The sequence below is a fragment of the Silene latifolia genome, chromosome 9, assembly GCF_048544455.1.
Source record: "Silene latifolia isolate original U9 population chromosome 9, ASM4854445v1, whole genome shotgun sequence".
NCBI lineage: Eukaryota > Viridiplantae > Streptophyta > Magnoliopsida > Caryophyllales > Caryophyllaceae > Silene > Silene latifolia.
In genome coordinates, this window is record NC_133534.1 from 60,513,055 (window position 1) to 60,530,282 (window position 17,228).

The following is a 17,228-nucleotide window of genomic DNA, read 5'->3' on the forward strand; positions in this document are numbered from 1 at the left end:
AGTCTACGAGACCCCGGCCAACACGCACAAGTGGTTTCTCGGATTTAGGGTCAGTAAGAATAACTACCCTCCTGTTTACGGCCTGAAGAATACACATACATTATATATTATATCCCAAAATTTAATAGAATTCATATAAAATTTAACTAATTAAAGACTTCATGCATACCTTCGAAAAAGCGTGAACCGATTTGAAGGGGATGTATGTTGCTGTTTTCCATCAGCCGTCTTCTCAAGTTGCATCCCCTGATTATTGTCAGCTGTGGCGGATAACTCAAGTTGCATCTCCTTTTCAGACTCATTTACCTAATAAAATTAACCAATGACACGATGTTAGAAGTTATAGCATTAGAGCTGGCAGGGAACACACCCCCTGATCTTACCCAAAAAAAAAAAATAAGGAAGTCATATATTTACCTTATCGGCTTTAGTTGTTACAACTTCAGAAGCATTATGTACCTGATCTTTCTGAATCTCGTTGACCGATACTTCCTTCTCATGTATTTCCAAGGTAGTAGTGTTCTCGGCTTCTTGACCAATCTGTTGTACCTTACCCCCTTTAATGACATCCTCCATCATGTTCAATTCTTCTTCGGAAGGCTTGCCTCCGTAATTCATCTTTAGTATCACGGATGCCAATAACTGAACCTGCATGCCAAGAATGTAATGTTTCAACAATTTGTTTAAAACAATAACATGTGAACTTAAATGAAAATAATAGAATAAATGGTACCATGTCAGCCTTATTCTTCCTTTTCTCCTTTTTTTTGGGGCAGTTGTCCCATAATATTTTGTGACTCCAACCTGTAACGGGACGCCCCTCAATCGACCTGGATGTTCGGGTCGGCCGATCGCTCTAGTAAGAACGTCGCCACGACCATTGGGAGTGAATTTCCCTTCTTCTACCTCCTTCAATACCTTCTCCTATAATATATTAAATAAACTTCAAATTATATTTGTGACTAAAATAATAAATTTAGTAATGAACTCGTCTTAATAAAATAATGCTTACTATGTTGGCCAACACTTCCTGATCATATTTGTCAGACAGCCGGGATCCTTTAGGCGTGTGCCCTTCTTTATAAGTTACATGCCGATCCAAGTCGGTCACTCCCTTTGCCACCTACACATTAACATGGTAACAGTTATATATATAAATGTGTATCAAGTCCAAGTGTGATTAAAAAAATCAAATAAACAGGGGGATAATGCATGCTACTTACGAGGTTGTCTTCTATCAATCTGTAACCGCCTCGAGAACCATACCATTTCCCCTTCTTGCATGAAATGTTAGCACGATTTCTTTTGCTAACGGCCTTCAAATTATATAAAAGCGCAAGTAGATGAGATAATAAAAAAATTACAAAGAACTCATTAATTAAAAAAATGATAGGTAAATCATTAAAAGGCGAGGATATTTAACCTGAAACTTCTCACTAGTTCGAATCGCTTTGAAAAGATCCCATTGTTCCTGACTGATGGTGGGACACTTGTTTTTCGGTGGGCTCTTACGCATCTCCCCCATTGCCTTGTCCACATACAACCAATACTTAGCAACGTCACACTTCCACTGCCTTAAGACACTCCCTGCCTTCTGTATTAAATACTTATCATAGCATTCGGCAATATCAAAAGCTTCCTTTATACGATCCAAGTATAACTGCGCCAATTTTGGATTCAAATTCCTAATTTCATCTAAATGGATGGGCATAAACTGTCTTGTGCAACATCCAATCCAAGTGGATAAATGCCCCGCATTTGGACCAGTAGGGAAACCCTTCGCGTTCCATTTTATTTTAAGCGGCTTTTTAGCCGCTATAGCTGCAAGGGCTGCAGGGCACTTCGTAGCACCCCTCTCACCAGGCTTATTATCCCCAGGCTTATTATTCTTTTGACTTCTTTTCTGTTTTTCACCCATAATAATCCTAAATCCCAAATATGAATGAAATAGGAAATGAATAACTTAACAACGTCATGCAGAGTATTATCTAAAACCCTAAAGAGGAATGAAAATTTAAAACAGTTTGAGTTTCTAAAATCCTAAAACCCTAATAAGAGGAATGAAGTAGATGATGCGGGATGATAAAGATAACAAAGAAGACGAAAAACAAACAGATGAAAAACAAAAAAGATGATCTTAAAACCCTAATGACAAAACACAAAAGTGAACATACCTGATGATGATGATGATGATAAAGAGAATGAGCAGGATGATAAGGGAAGGCAACGGAATCTGGGCGACGGCCGGCAACGAGAATGTAGAAAGCGGGGGAGAGAGAATAAACTCAGGATACCAACGGTTGAACTGATGTTGTGTGTGTTTGTGTGGTATGTTGTATGTGTTTGTAAATTAGTTTTTTATTAAGACAAACTATTGACAACGGGTCCTTAAAACAAAACCGTTGTGATATGTTAATAACAACGGGTTTATAAAAGTCAACCGTTGTCATAACTTTATTACAACGGTTAAAATATACCCGTTGTAATATATTTTCACCCAATTTGCGCCAAAATGAAATATGTCTAAAAAAGCAATGACAACGGGTAGAAGTACTACACCCGTTGTTGAAAATAATAACAAGGGTAGTGTCACTATAACCGTTGTTGATAGTAATAACAACGGGTAATGTCAATGTAACCGTTGTTGAAAGTATTAACAACGGGTAATGTTAATATAATCGTTGTTATTGTTTAACACTTTTTTTTTAAATTACTGTAATTCCATTACAGTCCAAACCTGTAACAATACATACTGTAACAGCAGAAGTACTATATACTGCAACATTAATCAGCAATTTCAACAACAACATCCACATCTAATAATATGATCAAGAAAATAAGACAACAACACCAGCATGCATGCATACTGCATATCTACAGGATTTACCATGCCATGCAAATTTGGGAATCTTTAACAATGACCATTGCTTCTATTGGCTTTTTAAAGCAACCAAAAGCTAAAGACAACATACATACACTCCACCAACACATCTCAAACTTGCCATAAATTCAGAAAAGAGGCATCCCATTAGCTCCCCACAACTCACAAATAAACCATCAAATTACTGGTCTGAAAATGACTCAAAATGTTGGTCGTCCATATCACTGTGTCCTGATGAATGCCCCAGGCTACATACATATAGACAATGTAAAATTTGCTGCCAAAAGCTTTAATCCTTTGAGGAATAAGCTTATTGAGCTGGGATACTCGGTCAGCAAAGTTAAGCCACAATGGGGGCCATGGGGATTCAAAGGGAGTCTACTCATTCAGTTTGGAACATCACCTGCACATGCAGAATCAGCATTTAAGCTTGACATGATGTTTCAACTCAGAGGCCATGGCAGGAACGACAGGAATGCTCCGAATGGATCAACACTCGAACCATACCTCTGGGTAGCCACAGACGAGGATGCCGAGCTTCTGAAGAATACCGTGGACTATATCCAAGTGCCGTATGCGACCATCTTTGATGGGCAGCAGTCGGCCAGGTCAGAAAGCGTCGATGCCTACAACCAGGTTGTGGCTGTTTTCCAAGCAATGTACCCCTAAAACCCCTACAAAATGTGTCCGTGTATGTGGCTGAAACTTCCAAGCAACGTCGTGTGTTATTTATTGAGTGTCAAACTGTGTGTGTCCGTATCCGCCTATCATAAGCAGTGTCGTGGGCCTGTATCAAAAGGCAACTTAAATAAAGGTAGTGTAACTCTGTGGTCTTGTAAGATTTCCAGTACTGTTGTATAAGTAGCGTCGAGAGTATCAGTGCTTTACGTTTGTATTAAATATGCAGTTCCTTCTACTAATCTGTTCAGTGGAGATAGTTATTTTAAAAAAAAACTAAAAGGAAGATATATATATATATTTAAAAAATAAAAATAAAAATAAAAGCTAATAACTTACATTATAGATCATCTTAGGATCGGGGACATTTCTTGGATGTCATAGTTTCTTCGTTAACCCAAATACCTTCACCATGGTCATCACGCATATAGATGCTTTCAGTGTCCTCATAATCAGTGTCAACATCGTCGAAATAAGATACATTGGTAGAGTGATCCATTCCCTCAAAAACGACATCCTGATCATCATCACCATTATCGGATGGACTACTCCTTCTACTCCTTATAGACAGTACAACAGACCACTTCTTATCCATGGGATCGGTGACATAGAACACTTGTTTAGCTTGGGATGCCATTATGAAAGGACATCCTTATTATTGCCAACCTTACCCAGATTGACCAACGTAAATCTCATCTTATCCTTTCGGACACAATGGATGTTGTTATCAACCCAGTTACATCGAAACAAAGGCATTGTGAAATCAATGTAATCTAGTACCAATATTTCTTGAATAACACCATAATAAAGGCATTTTCCCCAAATAGGCTTTTTATCTTTTGAAGTAGCAAAGTGCATTGCCTCAAATTCAGAACTCACACCACTATTTTGCATTGTGCTCAACTCATCTTGCTCGCGGGTGTAAAAAGTATATCCATTAATGGCAAAACTGCTGTAAAAGGTGACCCTGACATTTGGACCTAAACCAAGACGTAGTAACCTAGGAGAGATGTCATCACTAGTTTGATTCGTACACTCTAAGACAATATTCCTACACCACTCTGCAAACGTCTTCGTATGCTCGTTTGCAATACACTTCTCGGTCTTGTTTGGGCGATCGTATTTGAGCTCATATTTGTGTTGTTGAATATAAGGTTGCACCTCATCTTGGTTGTTTAGCACATACGTATGTGCTAAATGCAACATTTCACGTGTCACAATTTTCTCAACCCGACCCCTAATACCTTTTCCGGTCATCCAGTCACTATGACGATTCTTAGGAACGCCAATCAACTCCTCAGGGGAAAGATGAGCGTAACAAAATGAAAGAGCTTCGTCTAAAATAGCGTGTTCATCAATACAACCTTCCGGACGATACCGATTAGATGTATAGTCCTTGTAGACTTTCATCAATCTTTCGAAAGGATACTTGTATCTCAAGTACACGGGCCCAAGGTACAAAATCTCCCTAACCAAGTGAATGGTCAGATGAATCATGATAGTGAAGAAAGAGGGTGGAAAATACATTTCCAACTGACAAGGAGAGGTTACAACGAGGTCCTGCAATGAATCCGCGTCATCGGGATCGATGACTTTCTCGCATATGGACTGGAAGAAGAGACAGAATCTAGTTATAGCATATCTTACCTTTTCAGGTAAAATGGAACGAATAGCCACAGGTAGTAATTGTTGCATCAAAGTGTGACAATCATGTGACTTTAACCCGGTGAGTTTTAGGTCTTGCATCGACACTAAGCTTTTGATGTTTGATGAATAACCATGTGGCACTTTAATTCCATTCAAGCATGCACAAAACTCTTTTTTCTCATTCCGTGATAGGGTATAAGCTGTTGGCGGCAAAAATGTACGATTACCTCTCTTCTGTGGTGCCAACTCTAGCCTAATACCCAACAATTTCATATCTTCCCTAGCTGCGGCGTTATCCTTTGTTTTACCGGGAACATTCAGAAGGGTATTGATAATATTGTCACAGACATTTTTCTCAATGTCCATGAAATCGAGGCATTGTCTGACCTCCAGGTCAGGCCAATATGGAAGTTTATCAAAAAATATGGATCTTTTCTTATACCCACGAGTAGACAATTTAGAGCCTCTCTTTTTCCCATAATCTATCTCAATATGCTTTACTTTCTGATAAACTTCATGCCCACTCAAAATTCTAGAAGGTTGACGAAGTTCTTGTCTTCCATTGAATGCTTTCTGCATCTTGCGATAACAATGGTCATGATACAAGAACCTCCTATTTCCCATATACACATACTTACGAGAAGACTTCAAGTATTCAGACTCGATATCCTCCCCCACACAATGGACAAGCCTCTTTCCCATGAACTGTGTGCCCAGAAAGGTCGCCATAAGCTGGATAGTCAGATATTGTACACAATAACATCGCTCTCAAATTGAAAGTTTCGTTCTTATATGCATCAAATACTTCTATCCCACTATCCCACAACATTCGCAAATTATCTAGAAGAGGTTCCAAATAGACATCTATATCATTTCCAGGTTTTTTAGGGTCGAAAATTAACAACGACAACATCAAATACTTTCTTTTCATGCACACATATGGAGGTAAGTTATAAATAGCCAACACTACTGGACAAGTACTATGTTGGCTACTCATGTTTTCCTGTGGGTTCATTCCATCAGTTGACAGCGCTAGACGTAAGTTTCTAGGTTCATTGCCGAACTCGGGATACTTAGCGTCGAACGATTTCCATTGCATACCATCCGCATGGTGTCTTAACTTTCCATCATTTATTCTTCCTGTTTCATGCCAAGTTAACATTTTTGAATCATCGGGATTCGCATAAATCCTTATGAATCTTGGTATCACTGGAAAATACCACAACACCTTAGCCGGGATCCCTTCCTTATCCTTATAACGCCACTCCAAACATTTAGGGCAATTGGTTAAGTTTTGATATAATTTCCGATACAATATGCAATCATTTGGACATGCATGTATTTTCTCATATTTCATACCCACTCCTCTTATTAGTTTTTCGCCTCATATGTCTTAACAGGTAGAACATTACCATCTGGAAGCAACTCATTTATCAAGGCTAAAAAAACTAGTGAAACACGTGTCACTCACCCCATTTGCCTCCTTGATATTATACAACTTCACCACAGCCGACATTTTTGTGAACTTACAACCAGGATACAGAGGTGCTTTAGACTCACACAACTTCTCATACATGTTGTTAAGGTCATCCCAATTAATAGTGTCATCACCTACATCTTCAAAAGCATTCGACTCATCATCATTATCTTCATTATCTATAGACCCAACATTCAACTTCTCTGCTTCCAACTCTTCCAACTCAAAAAACTCGGCAAACTCAGGATCATCAGTTAGCCTTTCGTATACCTCAACATCATTTTCTTCAAAGCTATTCTCGTCCTCTAATGGTTCCCAATGAAAAATACAACGTGTATAGGATCGACTAAATCTCCACTGTTCTAGGTGTATTTTAACGTCCGGAAAAGCCATATACCTAATATTACCACATCTTTCACAAGGACATGGAATACTAGAAAAACCTTTGAAATTGTTCGAAACGACTTCATAAAATTCAGCTAAACCATCCTTATAGTTGGGGTCACTCATATTTGCATCAATCATCCAAGTTCGAGTCATTTTTCTACGTTCGTAATATATAGGCAATTAATTCAGAAAATCCAATAATAGGCAAACAAATAAATGAAATTCAGGAAATCAATTAAGCTAAATTATCAACAAATTAGATAATAACCCAAAAAATTCACAAATTCAAAAATAATCGACATTCATAGGCCAGGAAATTGAACATACAATCCTATATCTATATATAGCTTTAAAATCTTAATAAGAAATAGTTAATAAGCTAAGAAACATATATACCTGATTGATAAATAAGATGAGGGAGAGAAGACGGTGACAATAGTGACGGAGATGAAGACAGAGAGAGACGACCAGGGAGGAATGGAGGATGATATTTGTGTATAGTAGCAGTATTAGCTTGTGTTTGTGTTTTGTAGCGTATAGCACAATAAAGCAATCTGTTGTTCTTTAGATTTTCATAACTTTAATAACAACGGTTATTGAGTCTACAACCGTTGTTACAACCTAATAACAACGGTTTCTAACATAACCGTTGTAACTACTTTTCACTAATTTTGCGCCAAATTATTAACAACGGTTAAAATGTATTACAGAGTAAACTATTGTTATTAGTTTTTATATTAACAACGGTTGTGAAAGTTTGACCCGTTGTTAAAACCAATAATAATGGTTAACAACACATAACCGTTGTAATTAAGTTTAGTAAAATTTCGCAAAAAGATAATTATCCATTCTACAACGTCTTTTGGTGATTTTCGTGAATAGCGTTGTTAAAGGGCCGTTGTAGTTGCCTGTATTTGCGGTAGTGATTGTATAGTATAGTAACATGCATTATGAATAGGTTGATAGAGTTTGAGTTTGATCATATTTGAGCTGATTAAAGTTGGAATTAAATTTGATGTTTGGGTTTTGTTCGTTTAAATAATGTTGGAGTTTGATGATTTCTGTTTTTATTAAGTTGAAAGATGGTTAGGCTAATTTAGTTGGAGTTTGATGGGTCTTATGTTAATTAAGAGGAATTAGTTTTGGTGTTGTGATATTGTTGTTAAAATAATGTAAACACTTAGTTTCATATCAATTTAGAAACATGCCATGTGAAATATTCATGTTAATTAATGATCAATGCGGGACAAGCCAAAATAGCAAGGACTAAATTCTTGGTCCAGATGTTATAGTTATGAACTCGCCTTTGTTTGAAATTGTTGATTAGTCCTTTGGAAATCTGTTCATAAAATAATTTTATCTGCTAATGTTGGCATTTTATTCCATTAATCACAATCGCATACCTCTAATACTTTTTTGGAAACATTAGATCATTAGTTCGAAGATAGGTTTTTCAAGTGCTCCATAAATAATAGTGAACTTGTGTTAGCGGTTAAGGTTGGGATAGTGACACTCACATCTCACATTTAATTTGGCTGAACAATTTATTTTTGATCGTTGTCAGATGGTATGGTGGTTGGATATTTCAGTAAGTTCTAAACTAAACATAACATCTTGTACGAGATTTTGCTGTCGAGCCGTTTTATCTTCCCCAGAAACCTGAATACAGTGAAAAGAAATGGCGTGTTGTAGGAAAAAGGACCAAACTTAGAGGGAGCAATATATATGCTTCTTATTTGGAGTTGGAGCTTTCAGGTGGTCTTAGCTTGATTGTTTTTGGTTCAAAAGGACTTTCTTGAGGCTTGTTGCTCATTTATTTCTCCCCTTTTCCTAATAATGAATTATTATTCGGCTTTTCTATCTGACACCAAATAGGGCTTGGGAACATATTTGTGGTTACACCTCCTATAATCACGAGTCTGGGTATGTTACATCAACAGCCTCGTTTAATCTTAGGGGTTGCAGAATCAACCCTTATCATATACTCTTACCTATATATCGTTCCTAAAAGGAATATTGCATTAGGCGGACATCTTTACATTGCATTAGGCGGACATCGTTCCTAAATAATGATTAATTTCTAAATCCTTTTTTTTCGTGTTGTTCTCAAAGAGTTATGTGTATGGACTACCCTTTTATTAGTTGTCCCGACACTCAATGCTGGCCCGATCATTAATCAGTTTACAAAGGGGTTGCTGAGGAGCTTTTTTACATGTTGATTATGGTTCTCTTCATCCAAGAACTTGTCAAGGTATTGGCTCAAAATCTTGTTAGAATATTATAGCGATATAAAGCTTCTAATAAGAGGATGGTGGGTTCATTTAATACATGTCACATTCTTTTGACTCTTTTTAATACATGTCACGTTTGTTCAATTATAGTTTAGGCACGGGTATGAAGCTGAAGGCGTAAGAATTACCCCCAATATCGTCTTAATTTGATTATTTAATACATGTCACATTCAATTTTGCATCCAGACTTTTAACTAAACGTTATTTTAATCTTAATTTGATTTTTTTAAATGATGTATATTGAAGAGTACTTGGTCATCACAAACATTACTCTGTCGTTCTCTTGGCCGACACATATTAAGGGCCTTGTTTGTTTTGTTGGTGTTACGTATATACCATAAAAGATTAGTCGGGATCTTTCAACTTTCTTTCAGAATACAGACGACATCTATCTTAGTAGTGAAAGTCATTAATTGTCGGTACACACGACATGGGTTCAAAACCTTTTCAGCATCAAACCCGAGCTTCTGGCTCCTTTTACACACAAATTTCCTTTCATAAATAAGCTAAAAGTTTTGGTTGGTCTCTAAGAATTGAACTATGTGTATTTCAATAGATGAATTTTCTCTGATCCGATGCAGGATGCAGTTTGAATATATACAATGAACAACTTGGCTACAAACTGTTAGTCATTGTCATATTAGAGCAAGATATTTATCCAGTAGTTTCTTATTATTTCGGGTTATCTTGGTAGTTAATTTTTTTTATTAATGCATGTTTTGCAACTCTTCCCACTGGAGAATATGCTGCTGTGACCATTTTACTATTCTTTGGTTTGAAGTCAAATTAAGATGCATGGGAGCTTCCTGATGTCAAAGCTGAAAACAAGGAGGGTCCTAAACTTGATGAATATGCTGAAGCGGAGGAGCTTCTGTAGGAGAAAGTAAGTAGGCACATCTTTCTTTGGAAGTATTATCTGAACACCACTATGTCTTGCCTTGTGCCATTTATCCAAAATACTCCCTTGATCTCTTCAATCTGCGCAAGTGGGGTAAGAGTATTTAAAATGGGTAGGTTGGAGAAAAAATTAAGGGCGAAGACGGGCAAAAATGTAATATATAAACAAATGGGTAAGACAAAGGAAGTAGTTAAAAATTGCATGCCCACCTAAAATAACCAGAAAGGAAGATTTTAAAAATCTTGTGATCCTTTAGATTGTTTGGTTCAATGTTTTAAATGTGCAGGCATCCAAGCGGTTGTCAAATCCTCTTGAAGTTGTGTGGAAATCATTCAGCCTTGTGTTCTTTGCGGTGAGCACTAAATTTCCTTGGCTTTTGGTGTAAATCTCGACTTAATTAGCTCAATGGTTGTAATTTTGGCCATCCTGCATAATCTACATGCTTTATAAAGTTCTCTTAGTCATTCATTTCAAATGGGTTTTGCAGTTCTTGTTGCAGCCATGCACCTAACATCTATACATGCTGCCAGTCGTGACAGATAGATTACAAATGAGGTTAGTTCACGATATCTTTATCTAATTACCCAAAGAAGCCAAAACGCGGGAGGAAAGCGTTCAGTAAAGCTGCTTTAATGCATCTCATATCGCATACCCATATATATGTTCCATGACACACGTGCCTGGCCACACACTGTGCAGGGCCACTATGTCTCTAAGAATCTTTTTGGAGTGTGGAATACTTCAATTAATCTAGGCTACTTTGTGATGAGCGTACGCCCTGTTTTGTGCAGGCAGGTCGGAGTTGCCCTCGTCGAGTTTGGTACGACAGCAGCACATAGCAAATCTTGCTCTAAGCTACAAAATAAGTTTGCCTCAGCTGGAAGTGGCACGCTGACTGGTTTGCCGCCTATTCCCCTCAACAAGGCCCTCACCTTTAGGTGGTAACTCCAAGCTCAGACTCTCGTCAATACAGATAATACATGTGCCTTTACCCATGAACTGTTTAAAACGCGTGTCATGGTAGCATGAGCCAGGCTTAAAAAGCATATGATGTTTACATTTCACTCATGTTATTGCATTCTTTAGTTCCGTTTACAACAACAACAACAAAAAAATTACATGCCTTAGTAGCGCTGGCATTTTCCCTTCTATTTTCTTACTGGTGTACTCTAATTATTTTGCATTCCTGTTTTTTTTTTCTTTCGAATATTTTTTTAGCGAGTTTTATAATGACTGTTGTGTTCAATGCATCATTTATAGGTAGATGTTGGTGCCCGTGCTTTACTGTTTCGATACCTCCTAATGATTACTTATTTATTAACGCTTCGCCAAATTGGGGCACCGCGCCCGATCGGGCGCGGTGCAACAACTAGTAGTTTTGAAAATGTCTCATGGTCGTTCGTCTGTAGATTAGCTCATGGACGCTAGGCAAAAGGTTTTAGTTGAAAGGAATTAATACCCATCGGATTTTAAAATTTCAAGAAAAAAAAAATTAGTCGTATTTAGTAAAATTGAATCCTTACCAAACCAATTTTGGTGGCGTATCCACGTAATTTAATTTTTTTTTTTTTTTTTGCATTAATATGTATTTGTCAATCACAAACACAACACTTAATATTCTATGTGTTGTGTATAGACCAGTCAAACGGGTCGCGTTGGTCGGGTCAGAATACGAATCGAGTTGAATACGGGTCGGGTCACAGGTCTGGTTAGAGTCAAAATACGGGTCAAGAAATAATTTCTAACGCCTTTTTCTCACGATTTTTTAATCAAAAATTATTTTTTAAAAATTAATATTTTTATCATATTCAATGTCTACATTAATTATATTGATATAATTATTATAATAAAGTTTTTTTAATAATTATTTTATTAATAATATTATAAAATATTATAAAAGCTGTAATATCCGGATATTGTGGGACCATATAAGAGATCTTGGAATGCGTGAGAGGCCACTCAGGGGTAAGGAGTAACCCTACCGTGGATCTATTGGAGTGTTTGATGGACCTAGTGAGTGTACACTAAACCAAGTGGGACTTAGACTAGACCTAGTGAGGCTCCAGTGGACCGAGTAGAGCTTCCAGTGGACCTAATAAGGCTCTAGTGTGTCCCGAGTACCTTGTTAGTGGCTGAGGTCCGGCTGTTTGGTGGGCAATACTGCGGTGCCGTCACCGGGGTGTGGATACGTCTGGGTGCATCCTTGTACTGGTATGATGATCGTATAATAGAGTCTAGTTCATATCATTTGGCATGTTGCGTATTTATATATCGTATTGTGTTTTATGTCTTATTATCGAAACGAACCTGTTTGGGTTGTGTGTAATTGTAACCTATTTCCGGGGTGACCTGTGTTAATCCATATGATATTTCCAATCATATGGGGAGCAGTCGTTCACAGGTTGCATTTGGTAGCACAGGATTACGGGCCGAAATACGGAGTTGGAGTCGAGGCGTTTATTAATTTTATAGTTGGCATAGAAGTTAGTGGTCATGTATAGAGATCACTTGTAATATTCATTTGTTCATATGTAATTCACTAAACTTGTCATTAACAATTTTTTAACTTTTTTTCAAATATAATATATAAATATTAATATTTTATTAAAATTCTTGATTTATCTTTGACCCAACAGGTCGACCCGTTCGGCCCGGGTCTCGGCCCTAATATAACGGGTCATTTCGGGTTCGGGTCAAACGGGTTAACGAGTCGAAATTTTCGGGTCTTGATCCTGAAAAACGTGTCGGGTCGGGTCAGAATTTGACAGGTCTAGCTGTGTAACTAGTGAACAAGCCCAGTTTTGCTAAATATTGTATTATCACAAATTGCCACAAATTGTTCTATAAGACCTACTCCGTATATTTAGGTAAGACTAACCCAATAGCATAAGACCCAACAAAATTACTTAATAAAAATATGAAATCAATCAATCAATACTATATATTAAGTCCAGAAACTAAGGGACTTCAATGTAATTAAAGAAAATTATACAAATTAATTATACTATATAGTTTTAAATCACTAGCACCGTGTGATGGACCCGATTAAGGGATCTCAATGCAAATATTATATAGTTTGGGTTAAAATTAAATTATATAGAAGCTTGGTAATTTTTCTAAACATTTGTAAGAGACTAAAACATAGTCAATTTTCTTAAAATAAAACAATTAATTAAAATGATCAATTTCCTTAAAATAAAATAATTAATTAAGATGGTCAATTTCAAGGAGACTAAAAGAAAGAAGATGCTTAATTGGTAATTTTCCTAAATATTTATAGAAGACTAGAAGATGGTCAATTTCCTTAAAATAAAATAATTAATTAGTATAAACATGCACACTTATGGTATTAATTATTATCATCATAAAATTATATATTAAATTTAAAATTTATGCAATTTTATTAAATTTTATAATTTATTAGATGTATAGAGATGCTAATTATTTAACATACAAAAATATAATATAAGTAGGTTATAAATAATTCAAGTTAGATTCCATAATATATAATATTGCATAATTCTATCGATTTGATTTAATGCATATATGTAATATATTTATATAAATATATAATCCTCTTAAAATTGCATGCATAAGTAGTAAAAGTGATTTCGTCAGTAAAGAAAAGAATTGTAGTAACATTAGATATAGTTATATGATAGTAATCACTCAATTGAATAGTAAAAGTAACAATATTATCAAAGAGATAGTGAAAGTGGTAGAAACAACAATGGGAGTAGTGAAATAATCCATATTAATGCGACAATAGTGAAAGTAACAATAATTACGGCGGGAGTAGTGAAATTATCAATATTAATGCGGCAGTAGTGACAGTAACAATAATTACGGCGGGAGTAGTGAAAGTAACAATGATTACGGGCAAGTAGTGAAATGTTATTACTATTGTTTCATTAATAAGAGTAAAATATTCATAGCGGGAATAGTGAATTTGTCTCAAAATTTATTTTATCGTAATTTTAGGATATGTCATAAAAAATATATTAATGATAAATTTATGAGTTATGTAACTTTAAGTAATTTTATTTAATGAAAAAAAAAACTTAATGGTAAGTAGAGGTAGCCCGGGCGAAGCCGGGCACCAATACTAGTACTATATATTAATTCCAGAAACCAGTGGACTTTAGTTTAATTAAATAAATCTATACAAATTAATTATACTATATAGTTTTTAATCATAGCACTGTGTGATGGACCTGAACAAGAGACTTCAATGTAAATATTATATAGTCTTGGTTGAAATATAAATTTAGAGAATACCAGAATATGGTAAGCTTCCTTAAAATAAACAGGTCTCACTTATGTTATTATTAGTATAAAGATGTTAGTTATTTAACATATACAAATATAATATAAATATGTTATATTTTGGAAACAATTAAAAGGTAAATAAATCAATCTAGATTTCCAAAAAGTATAATATTTCATAATTCATTAAATTTGTAATTTAATTAGTAAAAAATAATGATTGCTCTTTAATAATATTCTAATTTAAGATTTCAGATTTATTTAAATATATAAATCTAATAATATTGTTGAATCGATTGGTAAGCTAATTGACGCATTGTGAGTAGTAAAATCAACAATAATAGTAGCGGGAGTAGTGAAAGTCATACTAGCAACAAGAGGAGTAGTGAAATTAACAATAATAAATGTGGGAGTAGTGGGAAAAAAAATGACGGCGCGAGAATGAAAGTAATAGTAGTCACAACACATGTAATGAAAGTAACATAGGAACAACGGAGAGGGTATGAAAAATTAACTAACAATTCGATTTTAAGAAAATATTTATTTTATTTAAATATATGAGTTTGACAAAACTAACGGGTTAACCGTAAAAATAGCAGGAGTAGTTAAACAAACAACAGAAATAGGTATTAACAAGGGATGTAGTTAAACTAATACTCCCTCCTATTCTCTATTTTCTTCCCTATTTCCTAAAACGGATTATTCAGGTTTTCTTCCCCTTTCCTTTTTTTGGAAACTTTCAATCTTATTTTATTCATTCCTCTCTCCTATCACCAAACCCCACCCAACTCACAATTCTTTATTTAATTCCTAATTATTCATTTCTCTCTCCTATCACCAAACCCCACCCAACTCACAATTCCTTATTTTATTCATTCTTCTCTCCTATCATCAAACCCCACCCAACTCACAATTCATATTTTATTCTCCTCCTTAATTTTTGTGCCCCATCCAAAGGGGAAGAAAAAGAAGAATAGGAGGGAGTAATATTAACAGCGGGAGGGTGAACGTGTCTCATAATTTGTTGATATTTTTACATCTCATCATAATTTTAAGATATAAATTATAAATGTATGTGTTAACCAAATTTAGTGTATCATATTTCATAGAAAATAAATTTTAAATGGTAAATAAAGGTAGTCCGGGCGTAGCGGGGCATCAAACCTAGTAATACTTTTATTTTAATAACCTAATATTTTAAATTAATAACTTATATATTTAAATATGTTAGTTTTCATTATAATAAAGTATAAAGTTATCAAAATAAAATCAAAAACTTAATATCTCAATGTTTTTGCTTGAGTTTTTTTTCTATTGGACAAGTTCTATGCTATAAGACGTTCGTATAAGAGAGTGGTTGTTATATTATTGACCACTACTATTTTTAGAATAGATCAAGTACGTAGTACGTAATTGTTTTGAATGTGGTACCAAAAATAAAGTGAGAGCAGAAAAAAGGAAATATTACCGTACACAAGACAGAAATAACTCGCTACATTAGACAAGATGGGCCAAGGGCCAAGACAATCAAGAAATTTAAACTGCTCTGAATTCGAGAACATAATTTATTTTCGCAATACATTTTTTACTCATTTCAATACTTTTTTTACATTGTTTTCCATTTTATACCCTTGATAAAAAAAACACTCGATCTAGTTCCTCTCAATTACAAACCATACTACTGCGATTAAAGTTCGGGTAATGGCTCGTCGACGAGAGATGTGGCCTGTGCCGAGGGACAGGGAGATCTTGACACGCGCTGGCCGGCGGGGTCGACGATGTCAGTGGTGGGGGAGGACGGTGGTGTGAGTGTGGAGGGAGTTGGTGATTAAATGCAGTACAATTAGCCTTTTTATGTTCATTGTTCAACGTAGTACAATCCATGAAAATGGGAGGGGTAATACGGTTAAAAAGGTATTACAATGAGTAAAATACGTACTACGTAAATCAACACGCATTCGAGAATCACTAGTAATTTTCATAATTACAGTACACATTATCATATTCAATGTCTATATTAATTATATTTACATAATTAGTAAAACAAAGTTTTTTAATAATTATTTTATTATTAAATATTATAAAAGCTATATAAAATTAACTTTTTAATCGTGTTTGTAATTTTAAATAATAAAAGTAATACTCCCTCCAATTTCATTTATTGTTCCTCTTTCCCTTTCTATCCATTTTCCTTATTGTTCCCTCTTTCCTTTTTTGGACAACTTTGTATGGTCCAAAATCAATTTGATGTGGGGTCATGTGTATTGTGTGTTTCAAATTGATTCCCTTATTTCTTATGCCAAAAAGGAAGGGGAACAATAAATGAAATTGGAGAGAGTAATATTTTAACTATTTTTTCAAATATAATATATAAATATTAAAATTTTATTAAAATTCTTTATTTACCTTTGACCCAGCGGGTCGACCCGTTAGGGTCGAATTTCAACCTTGAAATAACGGGTCATTTCGAATTAGGGTCAAACGGGCTACCGGGTCTAAATTTTCGGGTCTTGACCCTGGAAAAACGGATCAGAATTTGACAGGCTTAGTTGTGTAACTAGTGAACAAGCCCATTTTGCTATTTTTAGAATAGATCAAAGTACGCAGTAATTGTTTTGAATGTGGTACCAAAATAACGAGAGAGCAGAAAAAAGGAAATATTACAGTACACGAGACAGAAATAACTCGTTACAGGAGACAATA

At 35.3% G+C, this 17,228-nt stretch overlaps 1 long non-coding RNA gene across 1 annotated transcript; it reads left to right on the forward strand.

Moving 5' to 3' along the window:
- The first annotated feature begins 9,703 nt into the window (after positions 1-9,703).
- LOC141602715 (uncharacterized) lies at positions 9,704-11,410 on the forward strand. Its single transcript, XR_012524632.1, has 4 exons — positions 9,704-10,244; positions 10,546-10,611; positions 10,747-10,814; positions 11,051-11,410. It is a non-coding gene; the product is annotated as an uncharacterized LOC141602715 (long non-coding RNA).
- Positions 11,411-17,228: the final 5,818 nt, after the last annotated feature.